The sequence below is a fragment of the Podarcis filfolensis genome (assembly GCF_964270895.1).
Source record: "Podarcis filfolensis genome assembly, chromosome: 11".
In the NCBI taxonomy this organism is placed as follows: Eukaryota; Metazoa; Chordata; class Lepidosauria; order Squamata; family Lacertidae; genus Podarcis; species Podarcis filfolensis.
The window spans coordinates 17690296-17700663 of record NC_139613.1 but is presented as its reverse complement, the minus strand read 5'-3'; the positions used below and the strand labels follow the sequence as shown (position 1 = coordinate 17700663).

The 10368-nt window shown below is 44.4% G+C and overlaps 1 long non-coding RNA gene across 2 annotated transcripts; it reads right to left on the bottom strand.

Annotated features, from left to right (window-relative positions):
• Positions 1-4232: 4232 nt before the first annotated feature.
• Positions 4233-7406, bottom strand: LOC310744726. Of its 2 annotated transcripts, none has more exons than XR_014539708.1 (3): positions 7326-7406; positions 5184-5467; positions 4233-4921 (listed from the first exon to the last, which is right to left on the bottom strand). It is a non-coding gene; the product is annotated as an uncharacterized lncRNA (long non-coding RNA). The 2 variants fall into 2 exon arrangements; XR_014539709.1 differs by having other exon boundaries at positions 5184-5421; positions 7326-7381.
• Between the last annotated feature and the right edge of the window lie 2962 nt (positions 7407-10368).

The following is a 10368-nucleotide window of genomic DNA, read 5'->3' as shown; positions in this document are numbered from 1 at the left end:
CCCACCCCTACCCCTTAGCTCCCTCAAACCTGAGTCATCTGCCCCACTTTGACTAATGGTAGGGCCGGCACTGATCATGGCATACTTGTCCCTTATGTGTGCGCCTCTGTCTCTCTTATGCCCTCCTTTCCCATTTCTTGAAAAGGTTGTTTCTAGGCAGCATAGAGGAAGAAGTGGGATTTGGGTTGGCACCAAAAATTAACTGAAGATATAGGAGCTCTGAATATGGCCCAAGGAAGCATTCAATATTGCCCATTACAAGTAAGTGTCTGCAGGCTTCTGTACTTACTGAGGAGGGTGATTTGCTGCTTTGGGTCAACATTCATTTTATTTAGGACCAACAGTGTGCTAAAAAAGGATGCTGAGGCAGAGGAGAGTATCTGTACTGAGGGAAAGTGTAGTACAGTAGTACCTCGTGTTAAGAACTTAATTCGTTCTGGAGGTCCATTCTTAACCTGAAACTATTCTTAAGCTGAGGTACCACTTTAGCTAATGGGGCCTCCCACTGCCGCCGCACGATTTCTGTTCTCATCCTGAAGCAAAGTTCTTAACCTGAGGTACTATTTCTGGGTTAGCGGAGTCTGTAACCTGAAGTTTCTGTAACCTGAAGCGTCTGTAAACCGAGGTACCACTGTATTGGGAACCTTTTGAACTACTGGCTGTTTACAGTAGCTGACTGGTTTCTTTTTATCTTGCATGATATTTTTAGACACATTTCTTTAAAGATGCAGTGAAAAAATGGAGGAGGAAGAAAAGCAAATAGGTTGCTATTCAGTTGGACCAGAACCCAACCCAGAGTTAAGCATGCTTTAAGCCCATTGAAATCAATGGGTTTAAGTGTGCCTAACACTGAGCTGGATGGTGGCCTTGGAATGTGAGGCCTGAGGCATGGATCAAGGACGCTTGTTGCTACACTTGGGGTTCCCTCAGCGCCATTGGTTATTTCACAGGCTGCCAATATCACTACAGTTTATGTGCCACAATCATCACTAATATGGTACTAGTACATAACACCCACTTCCTATAGGATTCTCCCCGCTGTTTTTTCTCTATGGCCAGCAGGGTCTATGTTCTGTTTTAAAAACACAGAAGTATGCTTTTTAGTAGAGGTTTTTCAGCAGAGGTTGGATGGCCATCTGTCATGGATGCTTTAGATGAGATTCCTGAATTGCAGAGAGTTGGATTAGATGAGCCCCAGGATCCCCCCCAATTCTGTGGGACGTGGGTGGCACTGTGGGTTAAACCACAGAGCCTAGGGTTTGCCGATCAGAAGGTCAGCAGTTCAAATCCCCGCGACGGGGTGAGCTCCTGTCGCTCGGTCCCTGCTCCTGCCAACCTAGCAGTTCAAAAGCACGTCAAAGTACAAGTAGATAAATAGGTACCGCTCTGGTGGGAAGGTAAACGGCATTTCTGTGCGCTGCTCTGGTTGGCCAGAAGCGGCTTAGTCATGCTGGCCACATGACCCGGAAGCTGTACGCCGGCTCTCTTGGCCAATAAAGCGAGATGAGCGCCGCAACCCCAGAGTTGGCCACGACTGGATCTAACGGTCAGGGGTCGCTTTACCTTTACCTTTTCAGCAGAGGTTGGATGCCCATCTGTCATGGATGCTTTAGCTGGGATTCCTGAATTGCAGAGAGTTGGACTAGATGAGTCCCGGGATAGTGTTATGAGTTGCAGTGAGGTAAGGTGTGTGTGTGTGTGTGTGTGTGTGTGAGAGAGAGAGAGAGAGAGAGAGAGAGAGAGAGAGAGAGTCTATATGCTAATTTTTGGATCCAGCAAGGATTCGATTGCCAGCAGTTCTATTTTTCTAGAAAAAGAGGTGAACACCTCCCTTCTCTTATTATGGCAATGGTGCCCACCTGAGAGGTGCCAGAACTGAGTTCTGGTGAGTTGCAGCCAGATAAAGCCCTGATTGCCGGAAAATAATAATAATAATAATAATAATAATAATAATAATAATAATAATAATAATTTATTATTTGTACCATGGCCATCTGGCTGGGTTTCCCCAGCCACTCTGGGTGGCTTCCAACAAAGATTAAAAATACATCAAAATGTGACACATTAAAAACTTCCCTGAACAGGGCTGCCTTCAAATGTCTTCTAAATGTCAGGTAGTTGTTGTTCTCTTTGACATCTGATGGGAGGGCGTTCCACAGGGCAGGCACCACTACCAAGAAGGCCCTCTGCGTGGTTCCCTGTAGCTTTGCTTCTTGCAGTGAGGGAACCGCCAGAAGGCCCTCGGCATTGGACCTCAGCATCCGGGCAGAACGACGGGGGTGGAGACGCTCCTTCAGGTATACTGGGCCGAGACCGTTTAGGGCTTTAAAGGTCAACACCAACACTTTGAACTGTGCTTGGAAATGTACTTGGAGCCAATGCAGGTCTTTCAAGACCGGTGTTATGTGGTCTCGGTGGCTGCTCCCAGTCACCAGTTTAGCTGCCGCATTCTGGATTAGTTGTAGTTTCCGGGTCACCTTCAAAGGTAGCCCCACGTAGAGCGCATTGCAGTAGTCCAAGTGGGGCAGCTTCTTGGTATGATAATGGCCCCCAAGCGTGGGTCATGAAAGTCACAAAGGAACTGGCAGCAATGATGGTGAAGATTAGATGGACCTGCTCCTACTATTTTGGCTAATGACTCTTCAATGCTGAAACCATGGGATTAGGCAGATCTGAACATGTTAGAAGTTAAAGGAGATTGTTTGCTGACTACTAGATTAAAACCATGTGCCTGTTATTAGATTTGATTCTTGTTTTAATATGGAAGGTGGACTGCGATGAAGTTTTCTGTTGTCAGCTCTGCCACCAAAGCTTTCTGTTGCTGATACAGGTAGGCGTGTGTGGGTTGCATTGTCTATTTTATATGAATAGCATTGTTTTTGTGTGACTGTATATTTTGTGTAAATGTGTTTATATTAAATGTTAAATTTTAATGTATGCTTAAGTCTTTAAATATGTTGTGAGTTACTTGAAGACCTTTTTGTGGAACAAGCTTAATTCGTTAATTGATTGGCTGCTGATGGGCAGTATTTAACAAAATATTTGTGCTGACACAAGGATTAGCATTAATGGAATGGGATTTGCCCCTTTCCTCTCCCATGTGCTCCCCATGCCATCTCCAGATCTGTTCTGGAGAGTTGGGGGGAAACCCTGGACAGATTCAGATGGTGGGGGAAGGAGATAAGGGGGAAATATTCTATTGCAGAATGACATTAAATGGGGGGGCACCCTTTGCGAGGTCGCGTGCAGTCCCCAGGACCCTATGCGGCACCATTAGCACAGGCTTGGCTTCACCTTCCCCCAGGTGGGATACCTGGAGGTCTCCACCTACCTCCGCCAGTTGCCCAATCCTGCCTGGGGAGGCATTGCCAAGGTGATCAGGCCAGGGAGGGAGAGGGACCACCTGCCCACACAATGGGGGAAGGATCTTACCTGGGAGTCGTCAGTTGGCTCCAGAGCTTCTCCCACCCTATCCACCCTCAGTTAAGTCTTATTTTGCAGGTTAACCTTTTCTTCACAGGTATGCGGGTGCTGCTACATCAAGGTCGCTGTTGAAGGGCTGGAAAGGAATTCTCCTGCATTAGCAGGTTTGCCTTTCCCGTAGCAAAATGTCACAACTTTGGTGGTATCAGGCCTTGGGTAGAATCCTTTAGTCTATCTTCCCTAAATGGGGGTGGGCGTGTAGCAGTGACCCACGCCCCCCCTTCTCTTCGCGGCGACGATACCAGGGTTCCCCTTTAAAGAGGTTGTTTTGAGGTGAGGCTTTGGCCGTACACCTAGAGGTTGTCATTGCTCTCCCTGCGAAGGCTGTGTAATGGGGGCGGGCTCTCTCTGCTTGAACATATGTTTTCCAGAGCCAGCCCATCTCCCACACACACTCTGGATAACCCTGATGTTCCCCAGATCCCCGGCAGGGGACTGGGAAGGATAAACGCCCAATGCCTGAGCCAAGGTCTACCCACATCTGAAACATAATAAAGTTGAGGCCAATTTTAATCCCATAGCACGTTGTCTTGAGTCGTTATTCCACACGGGGGCCGCCCAGGGTTTGGGGGACTCCCCCTGTCCACGCAAAGAGAAATCCTTGTGTTTATAGAACATTCACCTTAGCAACATTGAATACAATCCAGTATTTCATGTTAAAAACCATTTAAATTGTTTATGAACTGGTTATATTATTTTGGTGCATTTATGTGTTTGGTGTTATGACTAATTGGTAAAGTGTCTATGAATGAAACGCACAGCCTTTATTGTTGCTTTGAAAGCATCGCAATTATGTAAAGTTCAACTCAAAACACATTTAATTCCATTGCATAGCACTACTTCTTGTGGACATTAGAGGTTTCAATTTTCTTCTGGTTCTCCAGTGCCCACAAACAACTTTTCCATAATAAACAGAATAAATCCAGGGCTGAGACCCACAGAGCCCTATATCCAAGTGAAATGCACTTCCATTCATTGTTTCTTTTCAACTGCCACCCTTGGTACCATCTTAAATCTTGTTCTGTGGTGTTCCCTGACCCTTCAGAAACCAGCTTTTCATGGATCCATAGATCAACCCAATACGAATAAAACAAAGAGACTTGCAGAAGGGAGTATAATCATAGGATCTGCAAGTTCCACCAAGTGTGTATTTTGGAACAGTGATAAGAGAGGAATTTCTCTCCCATCTCAGTGCTATTACTCATCAGCATTCTACAACTTCAGCTACATAAGTACATTAACTCGCTTCATTTTGAATAATGTCTCAGCAACTGCTACTACAACAACTAAAGAACACCAGCTTCATTTAAGAAAGAAGTTATGACATTAGTAATGATTATTAAACCCGCTAAAATTCCATGCTGAAGTTAGCCACGCTATTTCTTTGTGCATTCTGCTGGAAAGCCATTGCTGAATTGGTCTGATAATGAGCAATTGTCTGGAATGCAAGGAGATAAAGGATAATTATGTCTGCGATATGTTGGCATTTGCATCTTTGTAGGGTGTCATCATGAACTGGGAGAAACCAAAAAAGGAAGTGAGATTACGCAGTACATCAGGTTTTCCTCCCTGTTGTTGTGTCTGGAAGACACAGATATCCTTGGAAGACACAGCTGTCAATAGCTACTTCCATACTAGAGGTTATATTCAAAATAGCACTAAAAAGATGGATCTGTCAGTGCCCTATGGAGCAATCTCACCTCTCATCTTCCTGCGTGTTGTTTTGGGTGTTTCCCCTACCTTCCAGAACAGATTCGAGGACGGCACTGGCAGATGTAGGAGGGAAGTCCTATTGCACTAGTGGAAATCTTTGTTCTGGCTTCAGTTAGCACAACCAGTTAGGAATTTACTGTGAATTGCAATGCTTCATTCACTATCTTGCGGGGCATCCTTTCCCTGTGGTTCTTCCACATTTATTCAGGTCACAGAAAGTCCAGCCTAGAAGAACAGAAGAGTAGCACTATCGCCACACCCTTTCATCTTTCTGTAAGAGTTTAGCAGGCATTTGATATATTTTCTGCATCTTCAAACCAGTGCTAAAATAATATATATAAATTTCTTCTTTTAATAAAAGATAAAAATCAATAACATTATAATGTGTTTTGTTTTTAAAGAAAATTTTAAAAGTCCTCCACGATTACCTCCACAATAATATTTATTATATTTTTAGGTGTCAGGCTAGATAACATTCCTCTTCAAACAGGCCTTTGGCTGATTAAATATTCTGCAAGCTTTTAAATGTGTCTGTGGGAAGGGATCTTATGGCGAAGGGCAGTTGTGATGGGATGATGAGCTGCTTGTGCGTAAAGTATCTAGTCCCTCAAGGTTTGGCTAAGTCCACAAACCCCTGTCTGTAACGGAGCTCCATCAGCATGGCTCCGTCAGTCGCTGGCAGAATCCGACAGTGGGCGTTTACAGAATTTCTTCCAGCATAAAAGCTCCTTAACGGAAACACGCCTTCTGGACTCTCTGCGTGACAGTTTCCGGCGAGGAGTGGGTGTCCCTATAGGAGGTCCTGAAACCTCCCCACTGTTCTCGCTGGAATTGTCTCTGAGCCATCCTTCCGACTCACTTTCCCTTGGAGCTCTTTCTCTCCCCCTGCTGGTTCCCTCCTCCGCTGATAAGTCTCTCCCAACCTCTGGGAGCCCTTGCACCACCGGTTCTTCCGATGACAGTTCCCTGACAGCAGTATATTAAAAATAACAACAACAATTTATTTAGATGCTATCCACCTGACTGGGTTGCCCCAAACACTCTGGGCAGCTTCCAATAAATCAAAATATCATTAAGCATTGTGGCTAAAATGGTGACAATAAAAGTTGTTGTATTAAATAACATTATAGTCATATGGTATTATAGTGGTCTATCTCACCTTCGTTGAAAAACAACAATAAAAGCAATGATGTTTTTGTGATGCTTAAAAAATCGATATTAAACAAAACAAAAAATGGTTATAAAATGGTGCCCACCACAAGGTAATATTCTCAGAGTGAATATGTGGTAAGCTTCAAATGGCTCTACCTACACCAGTTATGTCAAACCCACTGGTGTGGATGGAACGTAGTGGGACACACACGTAGAAAAAGTGGAATACTCCCAATGGTGTGGAGAGTTAAGTGAAATTCTTCTTGTAGGGTCACTATTTGGATAGTGCTGCTAGGAGTCACCCATCTGGAAGTAGCCATAGGCTACTGATCATGATGGCTATAAGATGGCTATACTTGCTGTATCAGACCATATGAAGCCCAAAGGTACAGCAACATTCTCCTCTGCAACTAGCATTCAAAGGCATATTGCCTCTGATAATGGAGGAAATATAGCCATCATGACTTAGTGCCCTTAATGGTTTCATCCTCCATGAATGGTAGCTATCTGCAGGCTCAGAGATCAGGATGAGTCCCCATGTCCTGCTTATGGACTTTCAAGGGGCAGGTGGTTGACCATCAGGGGAAACAAGATGCTGTGTTTTGTGGTTCTGTAGGGTTCTTCTTGTGTTCCTCTGGACAACCTTGTCCAAGCTTCTGCCCAATGCTCCTCCTCACCCCTTCTGAGCACAGCCACCCCCTCTCACTCAAGTCCCACAGTTCCTCTCCATTACGATCTTTCCTGTGAGCATCAGCCTATGAGCATCTCAGACCCTCAACCCATAAGGACCTGCTGCCTCTTCTCATTCTGTAACCACCATAATCAGAGTGCTGAAGCGATAAAATAAATATCAGATGCTCTGAACCTATTGTATACATTTGGATAAACTGATTTAACTCAACCTGTCCTGTCTATTTATATAAGACTTCTGGAAGAAGAGAGGCCTCGGATTTAGACAGAAGCCAGGCTTATGATACCTCTCTCAAGCCTCACACATGGCAATCACTGGCCCTTACGCACGGCCCCTCCAAACATGAGTATTTCAGCCTTCAGTACTGAGGTCTCTTGGTTGCTAGGTAACTGTTTGAATGAGCTTAGGAGCTACATGTCAGTTGGTGGGCATTATAAAGATGCAAATAGGTGTGAAGGGATTCAGTTCTTTGATGGTGGCTGCCACAAACACACTTATTTGTGTTTTCTCCATTGCAATTCCTAAGAGGAAGGAATATTATTAGGGAGCTTTTTCCCAGTCAAGGTGTTCCAGATTCCCCAAACACAGTCTGTTACCTTTCTTACTCCCTCAGGTTTTGAACAACACTTCTCCCGGCTGCCGTGGCAGAGGAGTAGGGGGACACATGCTACAAATGTGGAACATCATATAGATAGAAATTCTGCAGACAATATAGACCAGTTAGGGTACTCTTCATTGTATCTCTTCATTTTATAGCTCTATACAACAACCCTGTCAGGTAAATAATGGGGATGTTGTTAGTGTGCCATTCACCATACTGCGCTACATCCTTGCTAAGCCAACCCTGAAGTGCTGGAGGACTTCAGAATCCAAGCTGACGCTGTTTCAGAATGAAGAAAAGGAAATAACAATTGGCCCCATCCCATAGCTTGACCAATCATGACTAGAAGCAGCTAGGAGCTAGTTGGAGTCATAGATCTAAAGAAAGTGTAGACTTGCACATGCTGGCCAGCTTCCGTTTTCACTTGAAATGTTCATTTTGGGCTTCTCATAAGTACATAAAGGCAAGGAGCAGATGGGGGAAGCACTGGCCCATAATGGTGCCCACCTGAGAGGTGCAGGAACTGCGCTCCGGCACGCTCCAGCTGAAAAAAGCACTGACTAATAGTAATACAGTGGTACCTCAGATTAAGAACTTAATTAGTTCCGGAGGTACGTGCTTAACCTGAAACTGTTCTTAACCTGAGGTACCACTTTAGCTAATGGGGCCTCCCGCTGCCGCCGCGCCGCCGCCACACGATTTCTGTTCTCATCCTGAAGCAAAGTTCTTAACCCGAGGTACTATTTCTGGGTTAGCGGAGTCTGTAACCTGAAGCGTCTGTAACCTGAAGCATATGTAACCCGAGGTACAGACAGCACCTGGCTGCAGGTCAACCAGTTTCATGACAGCAGAAGGGGTTGAAGCCGGGTCTCACCAACCCTGGTCTAATCCAGCTCTGCTGGAAGAGGTTGATGGTAGTTGTAGTCCAAAACATCTGGAGGGCCTCTTTTGCAAGGCCTCAATACATAACCAGGTACCAAAGACTGCTTTTAAGCTTCATTTTTCTCAAATCAACATGCCATGTGCGCAGAGAAAAGGAACGTTAGGGTTGTTGTTAACCTAGCAAGCTTTTAAATAGCTCAGCATTTTGGCACGATTGCAAGGTTTCTGTCAGAGGTCCATCAGCATGAAGGGCAGATGGGCAATGGGGACTGAGAAATTTGAACTTGCGCTTTTCATAACCATGTGGGAAAATAAAATGTCAATAGATAGCAAAAGCTAACGCATTGGTGTGATGTAAAAGAACTTCCTTTCTTATTCTTGTACGCTGCCTGAATCACATGCTCAAGACACCTTCACAACGAGACGGATCCACAGCTTGTAACGTACGAAGAAGGATGAAGCCAGGGCCAGATTTACTGTCATGCAAAGTCAGCTTGGGCAAAAGGCCTCAACGTTTTGATGGTCTAAAAGTCGTTGAAGAACAAACAGGTCCTGCTCAGAAAACTCATCTGTAGCGGTCAGCCTTTAATAAACACACAGAGAATACTAAAAGAATACAATAAACTACCATAGAATTTGTTTACACCACTTACCTTGTTTGCCTCCTCTCTTTAAGTGCTCTGTCCACTCTATTTAATTAAATATTGTGGAAATGTCAAAATGCCCAGCACAGTTTGACCTAAACCAGAGACTATTTTAAGATGAAAATAGTGATCAGCAAAGCTGCATTTCATTATAGGCATGTAAATCTTGCTTTTTGTATGAGAAATCTGATTAATAGCAAAAGCCAAAGAGAACAAGCTTTCATCCATCAAATATTTCTCAATTATATTTTGGGTGCCCCTTTCAAAGGTCAGCTATTTGACATAGCAAGACAATTAGTCCTTAACATTTTCCCCCTTTTCTAATCAGCTCCATTCATATGACATTTTTGCTCTCCTGAGGATTAGTTCACATAGCTCAAGTATTTTATTGACGTCAATATTCTTGTTATTGGTGGTGGTTTTTTTAAGGACCCTATAATGACTTCAAACGGCCCCAGAGTTTTGTCCCAAGCTTCTGAGATTCCTCAATTCTTTGCAATGATAGGCAACAAGACCCTTGCTTCAGACATGCTGCCTCAAACATCTTAACCTTTAACCATCAGACAGGGATGTTTGTACAGCCAAACTAGTTTGCCAACTAGTTTAAATCCATGCAAAATCATCTCCAACAGCAGGCAGGCCTGCACAACTTATGACCTTCCAAGCCATACACAGCCTGTCACTAGGGATGGGCAATTATATGGAGGGGAGCACCGATCTATTTCAAGCCAAACCAGAACTTTGTCTGGATCAGTCTTCAAAAATGGCAGGTGTTGTGAGAAAGCCCAGGCCAGGAAGTTTGTGCTATCAGCTCCTAAAGGAGGCCTAAAAATACCTTTGCAGTATTCAAATTGAAAACTATCTTGGGAGGTTTGGCAGAAAAGCGGTATATAAATGCAATCCATCAATCGCCTCCCCCCTCACTTGCCAACCTTTCCCTGCCTCTTGGAAGGGAATAATCTGTGTTTTAATGAGACCAGGACTCCAGACACACAGGTTATTCACCTTGAAATAACTGTTCTGACCACAATGAGAATAAATTCAAATTCATTTATACCCGCGTTATCAGAGCACACAGGAAACCTTGTTGCCTTTTATCCTCACCTTTAGAAACAGAAGATGAAACAGCGAAGAAGCTAAGGAGATTCCCCAATAGGTGGTGGGGGGCACAAAATGCCAAGAAAAGAAAAGAAAACCAACCA